Source organism: Pleurodeles waltl, chromosome 8 (genome assembly GCF_031143425.1).
Source record: "Pleurodeles waltl isolate 20211129_DDA chromosome 8, aPleWal1.hap1.20221129, whole genome shotgun sequence".
Taxonomy (NCBI): Eukaryota; Metazoa; Chordata; class Amphibia; order Caudata; family Salamandridae; genus Pleurodeles; species Pleurodeles waltl.
Window position 1 is genome coordinate 1529228047 of NC_090447.1, and position 18905 is coordinate 1529246951.

Here is an 18905-nt window from a genome sequence, read left to right on the forward strand (position 1 = left end):
TACCATAGGTGAGGGTACCAGTGCATGAGCACTGTACCCCTACAGGGTCTAAGCAAAACCTTAGACATTGTAAGTGCAGGGTAGCCATAAGAGTATATGGTCTGGGAGTTTGTCAAACACGAACTCCACAGCACCATAATGGCTACACTGAAAACTGGGAAGTTTGGTATCAAACTTCTCAGCACAATAAATGCACACTGATGCCAGTGTACATTTTATTGTAAAATACACTACAGAGGGCACCTTAGAGGTGCCCCCTGAAACTTAACCGACTATCTGTGTAGGCTGACTGGTTCCAGCAGCCTGCCACACTAGAGACATGTGGCTGGCCTCATGGGGAGAGTGCCTTTGTCACTCTGAGGCCAGTAACAAAGCCTGCACTGGGTGGAGATGCTAACACCTCCCACAGGCAGGAGCTGTAACACCTGGCGGTGAGCCTCAAAGGCTCACCCCTTGGTCACAGCACCGCAGGACACTCCAGCTAGTGGAGTTGCCCGCCCCCTCCGGCCCCGGCCCCCACTTTTGGCGGCAAGGCCGGAGAAAATAATGAGAATAACAAGGAGGAGTCACTGGCCAGTCAGGACAGCCCCTAAGGTGTCCTGAGCTGAGGTGACTAACTTTTAGAAATCCTCCATCTTGCAGATGGAGGATTCCCCCAATAGGGTTAGGATTGTGACCCCCCTCCCCTTGGGAGGAGGCACAAAGAGGGTGTACCCACCCTCAGGGCTAGTAGCCATTGGCTACTAACCCCCCCAGACCTAAACACGCCCTTAAATTTAGTATTTAAGGGCTACCCTGAACCCTAGAAAATTAGATTCCTGCAACAACAACAAGAAGGACTGCCTAGCTGAAAACCCCTGCAGAGGAAGACCAGAAGACAACAACTGCCTTGGCTCCAGAAACTCACCGGCCTGTCTCCTGCCTTCCAAAGAACTCTGCTCCAGCGACGCCTTCCAAAGGGACCAGCGACCTCTGAATCCTCTGAGGACTGCCCTGCTTCGACAAGAAACTCCTGAGGACAGCGGACCTGCTCCAAAAAGACTGCAACTTTATCCAAAGAAGCAGCTTTAAAGAACCCTGCAACTCCCCGCAAGAAGCGTGAGACTTGCAACACTGCACCCGGCGACCCCGACTCGGCTGGTGGAGAACCAACACCTCAGGGAGGACCCCCGGACTACTCTACAACTGTGAGTACCAAAACCTGTCCCCCCTGAGCCCCCACAGCGCCGCCTGCAGAGGGAATCCCGAGGCTTCCCCTGACCGCGACTCTCTGAAACCTAAGTCCCGACGCCTGGAAAAGACCCTGCACCCGCAGCCCCCAGGACCTGAAGGACTGGACTTTCACTGCAGAAGTGACCCCCAGGAGTCCCTCTCCCTTGCCCAAGTGGAGGTTTCCCTGAGGAAGCCCCCCCTTGCCTGCCTGCAGCGCTGAAGAGATCCCTTGATCTCTCATTGACTTCCATTGCGAACCCGACGCTTGTTCTAACACTGCACCCGGCCGCCCCCGCGCCGCTGAGGGTGAAATTTCTGTGTGGGCTTGTGTCCCCCCCCGGTGCCCTACAAAACCCCCCTGGTCTGCCCTCCGAAGACGCGGGTACTTACCTGCAAGCAGACCGGGGCACCCCCTTCTCTCCATTGAAGCCTATGCGTTTTGGGCACCACTTTGAACTCTGCACCTGACCGGCCCTGAGCTGCTGGTGTGGTGACTTTGGGGTTGCTCTGAACCCCCAACGGTGGGCTACCTTGGACCAAGAACTGAACCCTGGAAGTGTCTTACTTACCTGGTAAAACTAACAAAAACTTACCTCCCCCAGGAACTGTGAAAATTGCACTGTGTCCACTTTTTAAATAGCTATTTGTGAATAACTTGAAAAGTATACATGCAATTGAAATGATTCAAAGTTCCTAATGTACTTACCTGCAATACCTTTCAAACAAGATATTACATGTTAAATTTGAACCTGTGGTTCTTAAAATAAACTAAGAAAATATATTTTTCTATACAAAACCTATTGGCTGGATTTGTCTCTGAGTGTGTGTACCTCATTTATTGTCTATGTGTATGTACAACAAATGCTTAACACTACTCCTTGGATAAGCCTACTGCTCGACCACACTACCACAAAATAGAGCATTAGTATTATCTCTTTTTACCACTATTTTACCTCTAAGGGGAACCCTTGGACTCTGTGCAGGCTATTCCTTACTTTGAAATAGCACATACAGAGCCAACTTCCTACAAGAGGTGTAAGGGTAATGGGAGAGGTGAAAAGAGTGAGGGCTGAGGAGTAAGGTAAAAGACTACAGGCTGCCAGAGGGAGCAGGAAAAAAGTGGTAGCTCAAGAAAGGTCAAATATCAGGATGGTCAAGGGACAAAATAGTGGGACCCAACACTGAAACTCTATTAATGGGCCCTGTCAATCCCACACGCATCCCCCATCAAAATTTTAAATACTTTAGGACCCCCCCCCCCCTCAACCCTGCCAGAAGACACATGACCTAGAGTTTGACAAAGATCTCCCTTTTAAGTTCAGATACACAGGGTGTGTTTTGTGTGCCTACTTGTGTCCCCCTCCAGTGCTCTACAAAAACCCCCTGGTCTGCCCCCCGAGGACGCAGGTACTTACCTGCTGGCAGACTGGAACCGGAGCACCCCTGTTCTCCATAGGCGCCTATGTGCTTTGGGCACCACTTTGACCTCTGCACCTGACCGGCCCTGAGCTGCTGGTGTGGTAACTTTGGGGTTGCCTTGAACCCCCAATGGTGAGCAGCTTATGCCCCAGAACTGAGACTTGTAAGTGTTTTACTTACCTCCTAATCTAACCTTTACTTACCTCCCCCAGGAACTGTTGATTTTTGCATTGTGTCCACTTTGAAAATAGCTTATTGCCATTTTTACAAAGACTGTATATGATATTGATTTTATTCAACGCTCCTAAAGTATCTAAGTGAAGTACCTTGCATTTAAAGTGTTTACTGCAAATCTTGAACTTGTGGTTCTTAAAAAAAAACTAAGAAAATATGTTTTTCAATATAAAAACCGTTTGGCCTGGAGTAAGTCTTTGAGTGTGTGTTCCTCATTTATTGCCTGTGTGTGTGTACAACAAATGCTTAACACTACCCTCTGATAATCCTACTGCTCGACCACACTACCACAAAATAGAGTATTAGAATTATCTACTTTTGCCACTATCTTACCTCTAAGGCGAACCCTTGGACTCTGTGCACACTATTTCTTACTCTGAAATAGTATATACAGAGCCAACTTCCTACACTCACATACATGTTAAGGTCCAAGGCCCTGCAATTCCTCAGATGTACTGGATAGAAACTTCATCACCATCTCAGAAAGCCAGGGTGGGCAGAGGGGTAAGGATCACTCACAAAAGGGTGAATAGGAAAAAGTGACTTAAGACAATCATTTAATAACAGTACAGTTCTGGTTAGTAGGTCGAGATGAAGAAATGGTACCACCTTAGTATTACTAATACAGGGAGCCACTAAGTCACAGAAGTGCAAAGAATGACTAGAACACATCAATACTAAGCTTTCACCGACCTAGTCTGCTAGAAACAGAGCCATTAGAAAAGGAACATAATTTGTCTGAAGCAAAGGCATTTGCCAACAAAAGCAGACTGGTCCCAGCAAACCTGCTCCCTCTAGGAGCAGAAACTTGGAAAAGACCTGACCCGTATGCCTGCTTACTTTGCTCCTGGAGGTTAGGCGGGATTGATAATGCACGTGGGGTGAAAGGTAAGACCGTTCTTACTTCTTTGTTCTAAACTCTAGTTGCAACTAAAACTAATGATTCAGTTGGAGATGTATGTGATATGGCATTGTTGACTATCGCCTGGATCAACAATGCGAGTCGTTTACATCAGGGGAAAAGTAGTGTGTTGAATTTATTTGAAAGCCTACTCAGTCCTTGGCCTGGGAACAGGAAAGAAGTTATTTGATAGCAAGTGTAAGTCCTTGGCCTGGGAACAAGAAGTGATCAGTTGGCCTTCAGGAACAAGAAGTGATCAGTTGGCCTTCAGGAACATTTATTGCTAATGAAGATAGGAGTTTGCAGGCTTACCAGAACATTATGAATGATGATTAAAGTAAGGAAGAAGGGACTGTACTATTACAACAACACTTTCTACAATGTGGAATAGTTCTTTTTAAAACTGTTAAACATTTTATTTGTAGGTGCCTAAACCTAGACATTTTGAGAAAAATATATTTTTAAAAACAATTGTTATGGAATTACTCAACGGAAATTAAATTAATTTGACCTGAAGGTCATTAAGCATCAAAGGAGATTTAGATTAAAAAATCCTAAAGCCATTTTATAAATGACAAGAAGGTACTGCCAAACATTGTACATAAGCAAGAATATCTAGGATCACACAATTGGCCTGTTAACTTCTTAAAGATCTATTATATGGCTTTGAAGACAGAATATGGGCACCAGCTCATGTAAAGCTATCCCCAATATGCACACCCACTGGGTAACAGATCCCACTTGTTAAACCCTGAAAATCACGGCCCAACAGCTGGGAGGGGAAGAAGGGGGTGTTGTGCATCATCTTTAGAGAGAGTTGCGACCAGGAAGACTGGGCCATTGACAAATCCCACCACCCTCATTTACCTTTTGCACTAAATAGGGCAGAAAAGAAAGGACAATAAGAAGTAATATCAGTAGGCTCTGTGGCCCGTGGCACTGCAAATAAGACAACAACTCTTCAATAACAAAAGTAAAGGTGAAGTCAAGGCCAGAGTGTTGCATTTCTATTGATGAATGTTTAATGTTGGGCTTAACATACGTGACACCCAGTGCCCTCTCAGGGCCTTCAACATTCTTTCATACCGTGGTGGATATGCACAGAGTTCAGCAATCCACCGATGTGCATACCTGGTGGCCCACACGGGCCTGGTTCTAGTTGAGACCAAACACCACCTCACAGCCGACTATAAAAGTAGACTTCAAAAGCTAATTAGCTTCTTGCAGGACTTTTGTTTGCTAGTCAGTGTTCTTCAGGGTGGTCCTTCTCCCCGACGCTTAGCTGGACAGGCCTTGAAAATTCATAAACAAAAGTTACTAGATGTGCACGCTGACCATTGTTAACTGTAACGTACTTAACCTGTAAACGGGTCTCAAATTGTGTGATCCTAGGTAAATAGCTTTCAGAGTTGCCTTTTTCTTCATTCTCACATATGATTGAACCTTCAAATATGCGTGCTCAGCATTTCTGCAGTACAAATAAAAAATCTTGTTTGATTAAATAGACTAAAGTTTGATGCATGTATCACAAGAATCTAGCCCCACATTTAGGGAACACATGACCCATGACTGGCGTTTAGTTTAACAACATTGCCATCAGGGCAGGAGAGTTTCTCAGTTTGTTTAAACACTCACTTATAATAAACATTACTAAATATATTACTAAAAATATTACTAAACCATAATGTGATAACATACTGTAACCCAGACAGTACATTCACAAGAAATGTCCAAAAACCTCTCCACTAACTTGCAGCTTTACTGACAAAACTATATAGTGTATTAATCTGTGAAAACTGGGTTTCAGAAAACATCCTTTGCAAATTAACATGTAAAGTACTCTGATTTTTCATTCTATTAAAAAAATATTTTATCACAGAGAAATACAAAAAATGGGCTTTCACAACTATTGAAATATATTTTAAAATGTTGGCACAATTGACTTAGTCATTTAAATGTTGTGTGTAAGGAAATATCGGCCACCCTATACCATTTTAGTTTACACTCTAAGGAGCAGGTCACACAGTTCACCTTGCAAAGTCCTTGAACTCTGCAGTCAGAAGGAAACTTAATTTTAAGACAAACTGACTTTTGACCTCTGTCTGTGAACAGAGAGCAAATGTGACATAAGGACAAGAGTTAAAGGCATTTTTTTTTATTGCCCCCTCCACTTTGACAGAACAGAAACACTTGTTCTTTGTCAACTCATCAGAGCCAGTAAGTCCTAAAAATAGCTGGACCTGATCAAATATGACTCGCCATAGCGAGAGGACAGATTTTTGAGCCCTGCTGGAGCAGCTTCTCCCTTCAGGTCGCTGAACGTAATAGTAATGGGTGCTTTAACCTAAATCTGAAAAAGATAAACGCCTATTCTTAGATAGAAGTAACCAGTAATTGTTTCATGGCAGTTCTGCCATGCTTGAAGGCCTGTGATGGGGAGGGCCCAATTACTCTAGGCATCATTAAGATACACTTTTGCAACATAAATGGTTGGATGTTGGTTCAGTGTGTGCAGGGGGAGGTTACTAAATCAGAGTTTGCCATTTGTCTGTGATCATGCCTGTAAAGAAATGGCTCCCTGTTGCAGTTACCCCCCACTTTTTGCCTGATACTGATGCTGACTTGACTGAGAAGTGTGCTGGGACCCTGCTAACCAGGCCCCAGCACCAGTGTTCTTTCACCTAAAATGTACCATTGTTTCCACAATTGGCACACCCTGGCATCCAGATAAGTCCCTTGTAACTGGTACCTCTGGTACCAAGGGCCCTGATGCCAGGGAAGGTCTCTAAGGGCTGCAGCATGTATTATGCCACCCTAGAGACCCCTCACTCAGCACAGACACACTGCTTACAAGCCTGTGTGTGCTAGTGAGAACAAAATGAGTAAGTCGACATGGCACTCCCCTCAGGGTGCCATGCCAGCCTCTCACTGCCTATGCAGTATAGGTAAGACACCCCTCTAGCAGGCCTTACAGCCCCAAGGCAGGGTGCACTATACCATAGGTGAGGGTACCAGTGCATGAGCACTGTGCCCCTACAGTGTCTAAGCAAAACCTTAGACATTGTAAGTGCAGGGTAGCCATAAGAGTATATGGTCTGGGAGTTTGTCAAACACGAACTCCACAGCACCATAATGGCTACACTGAAAACTGGGAAGTTTGGTATCAAACTTCTCAGCACAATAAATGCACACTGATGCCAGTGTACATTTTATTGCAAAATACACCCCAGAGGGCACCTTAGAGGTGCCCCCTGAAACTTAACCGACTGTCTGTGTAGGCTGACTAGTTCCAGCAGCCTGCCACACTAGAGACATGTTGCTGGCCCCATGGGGAGAGTGCCTTTGTCACTCTGAGGCCAGTAACAAAGCCTGCACTGGGTGGAGATGCTAACACCTCCCCCAGGCAGGAGCTGTAACACCTGGCAGTGAGCCTCAAAGGCTCACCCCTTTGTCACAGCCCAGCAGGGCACTCCAGCTTAGTGGAGTTGCCCGCCCCCTCCGGCCACGGCCCCGACTTTTGGCGGCAAGGCTGGAGGGAACAAAGAAAGCAACAAGGAGGAGTCACTGGCCAGTCAGGACAGCCCCTAAGGTGTCCTGAGCTGAGGTGACTAACTTTTAGAAATCCTCTATCTTGCAGATGGAGGATTCCCCCAATAGGGTTAGGATTGTGACCCCCTCCCCTTGGGAGGAGGCACAAAGAGGGTGTACCCACCCTCAGGGCTAGTAGCCATTGGCTACTAACCCCCCAGACCTAAACACGCCCTTAAATTTAGTATTTAAGGGCTACCCTGAACCCTAGAAAATTAGATTCCTGCAACAACAAGAAGAAGGACTGCCTAGCTGAAAACCCCTGCAGAGGAAGACCAGAAGACAACAACTGCCTTGGCTCCAGAAACTCACCGGCCTGTCTCCTGCTTTCCAAAGAACTCTGCTCCAGCGACGCCTTCCAAAGGGACCAGCGACCTCTGCATCCTCTGAGGACTGCCCTGCTTCGACGACGACAAGAAACTCCTGAGGACAGCGGACCTGCTTCAAAAAGACTGCAACTTTGTTTCAAGAAGCAGCTTTAAAGAACCCTGCAACTCCCCGCAAGAAGCGTGAGACTTGCAACACTGCACCCGGCGACCCCGACTCGGCTGGTGGAGAACCAACACCTCAGGGAGGACCCCCGGACTACTCTACGACTGTGAGTACCAAAACCTGTCCCCCCTGAGCCCCCACAGCGCCGCCTGCAGAGGGAATCCCGAGGCTTCCCCTGACCGCGACTCTCTGAAACCTAAGTCCCGACGCCTGGAAAAGACCCTGCACCCGCAGCCCCCAGGACCGGACTTTCACTGCAGAAGTGACCCCCAGGAGTCCCTCTCCCTTGCCCAAGTGGAGGTTTCCCCGAGGAAGCCCCCCCTTGCCTGCCTGCAGCGCTGAAGAGATCCCTTGATCTCTCATTGACTTCCATTGCGAACCCGACGCTTGTTCTAACACTGCACCCGGCCGCCCCCGCGCCGCTGAGGGTGAAATTTCTGTGTGGGCTTGTGTCCCCCCCGGTGCCCTACAAAACCCCCCTGGTCTGCCCTCCGAAGACGCGGGTACTTACCTGCTGGCAGACCGGAACCGGGGCACCCCCTTCTCTCCATTGCAGCCTATGCGTTTTGGGCACCACTTGGAACTCTGCACCTGACCGGCCCTGAGCTGCTGGTGTGGTGACTTTGGGGTTGCTCTGAACCCCCAACGGTGGGCTACCTTGGACCAAGAACTGAACCCTGTAAGTGTCTTACTTACCTGGTAAAACTAACAAAAACTTACCTCCCCCAGGAACTGTGAAAATTGCACTGTGTCCACTTTTAAAGTAGCTATTTGTGAATAACTTGAAAAGTATACATGCAATTGAAATGATTCAAAGTTCCTAATGTACTTACCTGCAATACCTTTCAAACAAGATATTACATGTTAAATTTGAACCTGTGGTTCTTAAAATAAACTAAGAAAATATATTTTTCTATACAAAACCTATTGGCTGGATTTTTCTCCGAGTGTGTGTACCTCATTTATTGTCTATGTGTATGTACAACAAATGCTTAACACTACTCCTTGGATAAGCCTACTGCTCGACCACACTACCACAAAATAGAGCATTAGTATTATCTCTTTTTACCACTATTTTACCTCTAAGGGGAACCCTTGGACTCTGTGCATGCTATTCCTTACTTTGAAATAGCACATACAGAGCCAACTTCCTACAATGCCCGTTGCATCCAGAGCGCATACTATGCTCCTTTCCATCCAGCCGCTGCCTGAAATACTAAGGCAGAACGGAATATCAGAAAGGTCATGAACTTCCACCCGGTTCCTATGAGCAGCCATTAGTAGTCTTCCTTAAGGCTGAGGAAAGCAACTGCCCTATCCACCAGCAGAGGAGAAACTTAATTCTGTCCCCAGACATTGAAACCAGGAGTTTGACTGACTGTGTAGTGCTGGAGAAAAAGGACTTCTGGCTTCTTGTCTAAACAGGCTCTTATTGACTGTCGCAGAAAAGGTTTGATAACATTATCATCAGTCTCTGGGGAAAGGGAGTCACAGCTTGGTTCTTTCTGATCAGAGAAGCATAAGGAAGGAGGTTTTGTTTTGGGATCCTTAGCACATTTACTGTTCAGTAATTACAATAAATGCTCATCTTATTCAGCAAATCAAACTATTTAGGGTGTATTGACCAACTCCACCAGTGGTGCAGTAGGACACATTAAACTTTGTGCCACGCAGAAGGCAAGTGAGGCAGGTGAATGGTAAAGGTACAATCTTGGCCTTCCAGTCTTTCTGCATGCTGCTGTACTAGACTGCACACACAACTTAAAGAATCAGGGAAGCCATTCCTGCAAGTCTTGGACGCCTTGTTCAAGTGCGTATCACTGGATTAGAGCGACACAAGCTATACAAAGTTCAGCCCAAACACATTAGCCATAGTTACTAACTCCTGCTAGATTTGGAGGAGTAACGAGATGCAGAGTGAATATATATTACAGGATTTTAACTACATTTACATGAAATCATATTCCCATGCTTGGCTACTTGAAATACCTGAGGACATCAGTACCACAGCCAGCTTTCCAGCAGGTCAAAGCAGAAACCAAATTGCTTTCACTTCACATCGCTTGAAACCTCCTGCCCTGAACTCTGCGGATAAGATGGCCTGGTTTTGCCACAACACCTTATGGAATTGGGATGATCAATGAAGCCTCATGTTCAAAGACGAAGATAAATATAAATTATACAGAGACCCAGTTTATATCCTTCTGTTGATTGATTCCCAATCCCCAATCTCCAATCTCCACCCCGAGTCAGTTTCTGATGTTATCCCTCTGCTGCAAAATTCTGGTCTTTCCTAAATTAGATAAAACAGACATACGAGACAGAAAAGTAACTATCATCCTTTAGAGGGTGGGATGGAGCATGGGGGTGTTGTTACAGATCAATTGTTGCATACACAACACCAAACCATCAGTGTCTGCAAGCCATGCTCCACCACAGGCACCAAGGGCTTCACATGCATGTGCACCCTCAGCCTAATCTACAAAGCAGACAATAAATGGAGGTCTCCCTGTACAACTCTCCTTAGAGGCGTGTGGAGGAGGTGCAGTTCTACACACCCCTAAAGATCATACTGGGATACACAGACGTCACACTTACAAGTAGGATTCCCAACTCTACTACCCATTGCAAACATCCCTCCTCCAAGTACTCCCGGCATCAAGGAATTAACTGATGGTACTCACTAATACAGGCCAACGCTACTCACTACTACAGGCTGAAAGTAGTCTATGGGTCTTCTGTATGAGATTCTAAGTGTGCCAGAAACTATTCATCCAAACAGGTAGTAAAACATCATCTGCCTAAACAAGTCCCTTTGCAGTTCTGGGGTTCACACACACACACACACACACACACTGCAGCACAAGCCACCAGTACACATGCAGTGGGACAATCTTGAAATACACAAGCATCCAAGGCTCTATTCACCAGTGAAGGTAGCATAACTGCAATCCAGGAATACAAGGTTCCCTCTTCACCACCCACTTCCAAGAGGTGGTGGTCTCTACTCGCCAGAAAAGCAAGGTCACCTCAGGATACACTCCGCCCTACAGGTAGTAAGAGACTAACTTCGCACTACACATTAGTGAAAGTAACGCAGCAGCAATATCAGGATATGCCACCTCCCACCCCTTAGGAGAAGGTGGCCACTACTCATCAGCAACACAGGGTATATGTTATACAGACGATCAGCAAGCAGGTAAATTAAAGCAGGGAGTAACGCAGTCTGTGTAGCAAAGGTCCAAGAAGGTTTGAGGCTCTACTCACCAGTACAGGTAGTAAGCGAGTGCCAGGCCAAAGAGAGTGGCACAGACCCCAGAGAACAAGCACACCGCTGACTGGTTCGTCAACATGATGAGATGGGAACAAAATGGTCCAACGGCAGAAACTGGACCCTAGCTCCTTGCCGTCCCAATAAGCCTTGCACATTCCACAAAGCAAAGCGGGATTATGAGAAAAGCCCCAGAAGGGCTTTTGGGAAAAGTGCCACCTCAGCAGAGGGGGAGGAACTGTCAGAGGCTGAAGTTCGCCCTGTTGCACGGGATTAAGCCAGGAAACAGTAAGGGACTCAAAACGGTCTGGACCCCAATAAACAAAAAAAAATAAAAAATAAGAATGAGCTGGACGGACAGCAGCTAATCAGACGACAGAAAATGATACCGCTTGGAAAATGAAGCGAGGCAGTCCGGTCACGAACATCACACGTCACTGTAACCAGCTCTAATCCCATAATCAGCTTACTGGGATTGAGCATGTTACAGCCTTGGAAGGCCCACTTATCAATATGGTCAGTAAAGAGAGACAGAAGCCCACCGAGGGAGGAAGTACCGTGCCAAAGCGCTGCCCCAAGATTCAGAGAGCACAGACGGGAGGAAAACCGGGGCTGAAGAAAATAGCAAACCCAGGGTGCTAGAGATACAGGAGAACAGGTGTGTGACATTGGTTACTGAAGCGAACACAAGCAGACAGAGCGCTATACCAGGATACAGAGTGCACAGATGGAAAGTAACAGCGAGGAAGGCTGAGGAACAGCAGAGTGCCAGGGAACAGCAAACACAAGGCACTAGAAATACTAGACAACAGGTGTGTGATCCTGGTGACTGAAGAGAACACAAGCCGACAGAGCGCTATACCAGGATACAGAGTGCACAGATGGAAGACAAGTAACAGCAAGGAAGGCTGGGGAACAGCAAACACAAGGAACTAGAAATACTAGACAACAGGTGTGTGATCCTGGTGACTGAAGAGAACACAAGCCGACAGAGCGGTATACCAGGATACAGAGTGCACAGATGGAAGACAAGTAACAGCAAGGAAGGCTGGGGAACAGCAATCACAAGGAACTAGAAATACTAGACAACAGGTGTGTGATCCTGGTGACTGAAGAGAACACAAGCCGACAGAGCGCTATACCAGGATACAGAGTGCACAGATGGAAGACAAGTAACAGCGAGGAAGGCTGAGGAACAGCAGAGTGCCAGGGAACAGCAAACACAAGGCACTAGAAATACTAGACAACAGGTGTGTGATCCTGGTGACTGAAGAGAACACAAGCCGACAGAGCGCTATACCAGGATACAGAGTGCACAGATGGAAGACAAGTAACAGCAAGGAAGGCTGGGGAACAGCAAACACAAGGAACTAGAAATACTAGACAACAGGTGTGTGATCCTGGTGACTGAAGAGAACACAAGCCGACAGAGCGGTATACCAGGATACAGAGTGCACAGATGGAAGACAAGTAACAGCAAGGAAGGCTGGGGAACAGCAATCACAAGGAACTAGAAATACTAGACAACAGGTGTGTGATCCTGGTGACTGAAGAGAACACAAGCCGACAGAGCGCTATACCAGGATACAGAGTGCACAGATGGAAGACAAGTAACAGCAAGGAAGGCTGGGGAACAGCAATCACAAGGAACTAGAAATACTAGACAACAGGTGTGTGATCCTGGTGACTGAAGAGAACACAAGCCGACAGAGCGCTATACCAGGATACAGAGTGCACAGATGGAAGACAAGTAACAGCAAGGAAGGCTGGGGAACAGCAAACACAAGGCACTAGAAATACTAGACAACAGGTGTGTTATCCTGGTGACTGAAGAGAACACAAGCAGACAGAGCGCTATACCGGGATACAGAGCGCTATACCGGGATACAGAGCGCTATACCGGGATACAGAGCGCTATACCGGGATACAGAGCGCTATACCGGGATACAGAGCGCTATACCAGGGTGCACAGAGCACAGAGCACTGGTGGTAAAGACAGCAGAGTAGTGGGAAAGCCCAAACAGAGGGAAGGAAATGAAGTCCACAGAGGTGGGGAGCACAATACTACAGTAGAGAGCACAGATCTCTGGCTCTTTAGGGTACAGTCCACAATGGAAGAAGACACCAGTTCAAGCAAAAGGCAATGCAGCAGTAAGCGCAGTACACAGGCAGCTGCTAACAAAAGAGGGAGCTCATTATAATGCTTCAAAATAGAGAAGAGCAGGTCCACTTTCCATTACTTCAGAGAGATTCGTGTATATTTAGTTGCTTTTATTCTACACTCCAAAGCATGCGGCAGAGCACTAAAAAAAAAGTAAAATATTATTATTATTATTTTTTGTTTTAAAGACAGGGGGTTGGAGGTGAAGTGGGTCGGGGGAGGATCAGGGGGTGAGGCGGGTAGGTGGCGGATAAGGCAGGGTGAGGTGGGAGGAGACAGGGTAAAGGGAGAGGGGGGCGAGTAAGTGAGTTGAGGTGGGTGAGAAGAGGATGGGGGAAATCAGGGTGGAACATATTCAGATTAATAGTCATTAGGACACAAATACTTGGTGACAGACGTGGGTCTTCAGCGGCTTGCACAAGGATGCCGGTTTCATGATAAATGTGCTGTGATGACTTCCAGAGTGGGGGAGCCTTGCTGGTGCAGAGTTCTGCCCCCAATGCAGATTTAATCTTGGCCTGAATTGAGAGACGGAGATGGCCGGGAAGTGCAGTGATTTTAACGCAGAGGTGATATGACTGGAAACCTTAAAGCTGAAGAGGATTCGACTGCCTAAACTTTGCACCCTTTGTAGTTTACTGAAGCCCAGTTTGAGAGCCTCTGAGCCACTGCACGACAGGCCACAGCTATTACGTCTGTCGTTCAGCAGTGTGCCAGAAGGGGAGATTCAAGCAGGGGTGACCGAGGAAGAACACATTAGGGTCAGTTTACCTCAGTGGAAAAAGCACAGTTTATTGCCACAAGGGTCTCCATGGTCCAAATTACGCACTAAAGGTTAAGCAGTAAAGCTAGATTATGGGCAGATTGTTGTTCTCTGGAACCAATGAGAAGGATCCTAGGTTTGTTTGGAGTCAGTGTCATACCAGACTGTTTGCCATCCATCTCAGCACGTGTTCGAGGCAGCTCTGCCCTTCTCTGTCTTTTTCTGGTTCTATCAAGACCCTAAGGTGCTTTAGAGTTTGGTCAGCACACGTGGGGCGCACCGCTGTAGTTACTGAGGACAGGTGAGGAGTCAGATGTGCCCAAGAGAGCTGGCGAGATGAAGGAATCTTATGACGAGTTAAATGAGAGCCTGGACCAGAATGCGCAAGGACCAGAATGCGCAAGGACCAGAATGCGCAAGGACCAGAATGCGCAAGGACCAGAATGCGCAAGGACCAGAATGCGCAAGGACTGAGTTTCACACGGCACCGTCAGCTGAGAATGATTGAACAACTGAAGTACAACACCGCTAAGCAAAAACATGGTCTTCCGTCAAGAAAGGAGTTTGCGGAGGTCAAGTGCATAAGAAGCAGATATAGGAGGATCCAGGACTTTCTACCCAGGCAGAGAAGAGTGAATCCCTGATAAATCAATAGGGCAGTTTCAAAATCTCTCTGGGGCTTTAAGTCGGGTCCGGAAGTAACTGATGGGAGTTATTTGCTTCAAATAAACGGAGGGTTCTGCAGGGGCTCCAGCTTCATCTACTTTAGCAATTCTGGAAAGGGCAGGGATGGGTATCCAGTTGTCAGCTGCAGGTTTCTTCAGATGGGATCATATTCCAGGTCAGGGGTCCACGGGACAAGCAGGAGATAATGGGCCCAGGCGTGGGGGGGCTTGAGGCCTTTTACTCACAATGTCCCAGGGCCCGGACTACTATGTATCCTGAGCAACTGGGCCTTCCGAGTCTCAGTAGTGGTGCGGGCTTAGCATTTCTAGGCTTCAGAGGGCGGCGAGGGGATAGACACAGGGGCATGAACACAGGCTCACAACTCAAAATACATGCAAAAAGCAGCACTAAATGATTATCCCACCAAAAACTCGCATTTAATAACAATAATAATAATAAAAAGTAGTAGTATTTTATTTTATAGCTACCCCACAAAGGGAAATACAGGATTCACAAACAACTTTCCAGTCGTGCAGTCACATGGAGTCAGGGCTCTAGTGTTTATTACACGGTTCCCTGAGTCCCACTCCCTCCTAGCTCTAATGGTAGTGGTTATTCCCCATTCACTGCAAGTGCTATTCAGGTGAAGACCCACTAATCTGATCTCAGGAGTCCCATAGGCAGTCGCTGACTCACTATGGCACACAGGTAAGGGCCTACTCTGTATGGCAATTTAATAGCAGACCCTCATGGTATACGGGGTGATCAAGTTTTCACTGCACACAAGCTACGGCCCCCTCAGTGTGGCAATCTCTTTAGGGCAGCACCTCCTGGCATACGAGGTCACCAGTTCCTCGCTGCACACGGGCGATGGCCCTGCTCAGCAGAGTGACATTTATGGCACTCTTCAAGGTGGCCCTCCTCTGGCATACGAGGGTCATTGACTTTCAGTGCACACAGAATGACCTGATCGGTACTGCAGCCATCTCCTCACAAAGCGAATCCACTTGAAAGGATTCCCCACTAGACCTTGCTCCCTCCAATCTCTCCTATTCCGCCCAGGGCACAATGGTCTTTGCAAGCAGGAAGGTGCGAATGCTCCAGGCTCAGGGCAGGTGAAACTGAATTCCGTGGGTGGTGTCCCCTCACTCAGCAGGGAGGCTATCAGGCCTTGGCCCCAATTCCTGGTCACAGGTGCAAGTCTTGCAGAGCTTCTCCTCATCACACAGCCCGACTGGCTGCTTGACAGTTAATCGTTTTTTGGGTCTAAAGGTCTTATAGTCTATTTCCAGAAACCAAATGTGATTCGGAGTCTGAATCTTTAAACTTTATGCTGGGGGTCTGCTTCTTTGAAGTGCCCATTGCGCTGCCCTCTTTCTTCCAGAAAGCAATCAGTCACAGCAGGGAGAACTCCAAATCCAATAGCTTCTCAACACCGGCCATGGGAGTATTTATAGGATTACACGTGGATGTCAGCCACAATGCTATACTTATCAAATGTTTACTCCAGGGCTTCAGCTTGCTCTTTCTGATTCTATTATCAGGCCCATTTCCTTCCTGAAATGTGCCTGACACCTTCCCAGTGACCGCTCTATGTCCGAGAGGAAGAGCGCCCTTTGAAACGTACTGGCTCTCCCTCGTGTGTCCCACCCAGCTTACAAAAAAGCAGCAATACACAAATCTGTCTGGGGGACTCAGCTGATTCATGTTCCTCCAGTCAGCCCTGGGCTCCCAAAATGGAACCAAGAGTCTGCCACTTACTGTACCATTCACAAGCACACATACACCCAGCACACGTGTATCACACATGCACTGCTCAACACTATACACCAAACTGATGAAAGCCAAGGGGGAGTTAAGCACATGGCAGAGTAATTTTTGAATGAGTTAATCTGTAGGCCTCACTCCAGTGAGGCAGGCAAGAAGGACCTGTAAACGCTGACTGATCACTACACTATGCTGCCACCACCACGATCGCACTGCTTAACTCCTGGTAAAGGCAGCTATCAGGTTAGCATTTTGAGCGCCACTCCCGTTCTAAAAAGACAGGCAGTCATGGGACAGGCCTATGTCATGGCACATGTATAATCAGTGTTCGTAAGTAAGGGTAGAGGGAAATGCTTAGCTAATGTAGAGCAAGAAGACAATCCCGGGACAAACGGTCCGTGGTAATGATTTTACAATCTTGCTGCTTTCCTCTTTAGCGGATTCAGCCAAGCCATGGGCTTGGTGTAGGGCTAGCAGACAAGCAGGTCTGGAAGATGGAAGATTTAGCAACACGGGCTCCTTCACTGCGACCAGGCACTGCAGTAAAGAAGGCAGTGCTGTTGCTACATTTACCAGTAGTGTTTGCCAAGGTTTGTTCAGTTTGAAGGAAGGATGAACTTGAAGGACTGAGCAGCTTGGGCTAGGTAAAAAAGGCAAGTAGAAAGTATTTAATGGATGGTGCATATCGCTAGACATGGTATGGTTTGCGATGTGTAGGGGTTGTCAGTATTCCCTGCACTCAATGCTCCTGTAAAATACATATACGCATGTGCGAGGCCTTACATGTATTAAAGATTATCTGGACTCCTGCAGAGGCAAACCTTGAGATTGCAAGCATAAGAAATGGAGCAAAATATAAGTAGAGATGAACGTGCATGGGCAGCAAGAAAATAGCTAGTTATATTAACTCAGAGCTACCACTCCTTCACCTCTTACTTTGCAGAGGGTATCTTTACTTTAAAAATGGAATAAGGGGACTTTAAAGCACCACAAGCAGACGGATGAAATTGCACATACAACACTCTGCACATAACACTCTTTTGCAGGGAGAGCAAAGGAAGAGTAAACTTCTGGAGAGGTCCAGAATAAACTGAGAAATCAGAACTTGCGTAGAAATGCAACTCCACCACTGCACACCCATACCAAAAGCACCACAAAACAACCTTTCTCTAAGCAACACAAGGAGACTGATGGGTGGAGAACAGGGAATCAAGTTGCAACTCATCCTCAACATTTAAGCCTTTTGGAAAGAGGGTCAAAAGCTAAACAGACTTCCAAAATATGGCAGTAAGGAGAGATGCTCATACCTCTTTGGTGGGAGATAGCCTTCTGGAGGAGTTTAGGGCTGCAAGTGTGTCTCACTGAAGGACATCGCACATCCCTGCAAAAGAAGATCAGCATCAGGCAATGGAAGCAAGCTGTATCAGAAAATCAATTTTTATGCATTTGTTTTTACATAGGTCTATAGATTTGTGATTATAGGTTTGTAATCCTGTAAATAAAAAAATAAAAATTGTAAAATACAAATTGTAAGGAAATGCCTCCTTGGCATGGTTACCCCCTGACTTTTTGCCTTTGCTGATGCTATGTTTTGAATTGAAAGTGTGCTAAGGCCTGCTAACCAGGCCCCAGCACCAGTGTTCTTTCCCTAAACTCGTACTTTTGTATCCACAATTGGCACACCCTGGCATCCAGATAAGTCCCTTGTAAATGGTACCCCTGATGCCAAGGAAGGTCTCTAAGGGCTGCAGCATATCTTATGCCACCCTGGAGACCCCTCACTCAGCACAGACACCCTGCTTGCCAGCTTGTGTGTGCTGGTGAGAACAAAACGAGTAAGTCGACATGGCACTCCCCTCAGGGTGCCATGCCAGCCTCTCACTGCCTATGCAGGTATAGATAAGTCACCCCTCTAGCAGGCCTTACAAGCCCTAAGGCAGGGTGCACTATACCATAGGTGAGGGCACCAGTGCATGAGCACTGTGCCCCTACAGTGTCTAAAGCAATACCTTAGACATTGTAAGTGCAGGGTAGCCATAAGAGTATATGGTCTGGGAGTCTGTCAAACACGAACTCCACAGCACCATAATGGCTACACTGAAAACTGGGAAGTTTGGTATCAAACTTCTCAGCACAATAAATGCACACTGATACCAGTGTACATTTTATTGTAAAATACACCCCAGAGGGCACCTTAGAGGTGCCCCCTGAAACCTTAACCAACTATCTGTGTAGGCTGACTGGTTCCAGCAGCCTGCCACACTAGAGACATGTTGCTGGCCCCATGGGGAGAGTGCCTTTGTCACTCTGAGGCCAGTAACAAAGCCTGCACTGGGTGGAGATGCTAACACCTCCCCCAGGCAGGAGCCGTCACACCTGGCGGTGAGCCTCAAAGGCTCACCCCTTTGTGCCAGCACCGCAGGACACTCCA

The 18905-nt window shown here is 47.2% G+C and overlaps 1 protein-coding gene across 3 annotated transcripts in view; it reads right to left on the reverse strand.

Moving 5' to 3' along the window:
* AGPAT3 (1-acylglycerol-3-phosphate O-acyltransferase 3) overlaps positions 1-18905 on the reverse strand; it is a 296303-nt gene that overhangs the window by 227546 nt on the left and 49852 nt on the right. For 2 of the 3 annotated variants that reach the window (XM_069202940.1, XM_069202941.1), the window contains one exon: positions 17782-17855. The gene's annotated coding sequence lies outside the window, so the exon portion shown is untranslated. Of the gene's footprint in view, positions 1-11113; positions 11236-17781; positions 17856-18905 lie in introns of those variants that run through there. The other variant, XM_069202942.1, reaches the window with a different exon arrangement.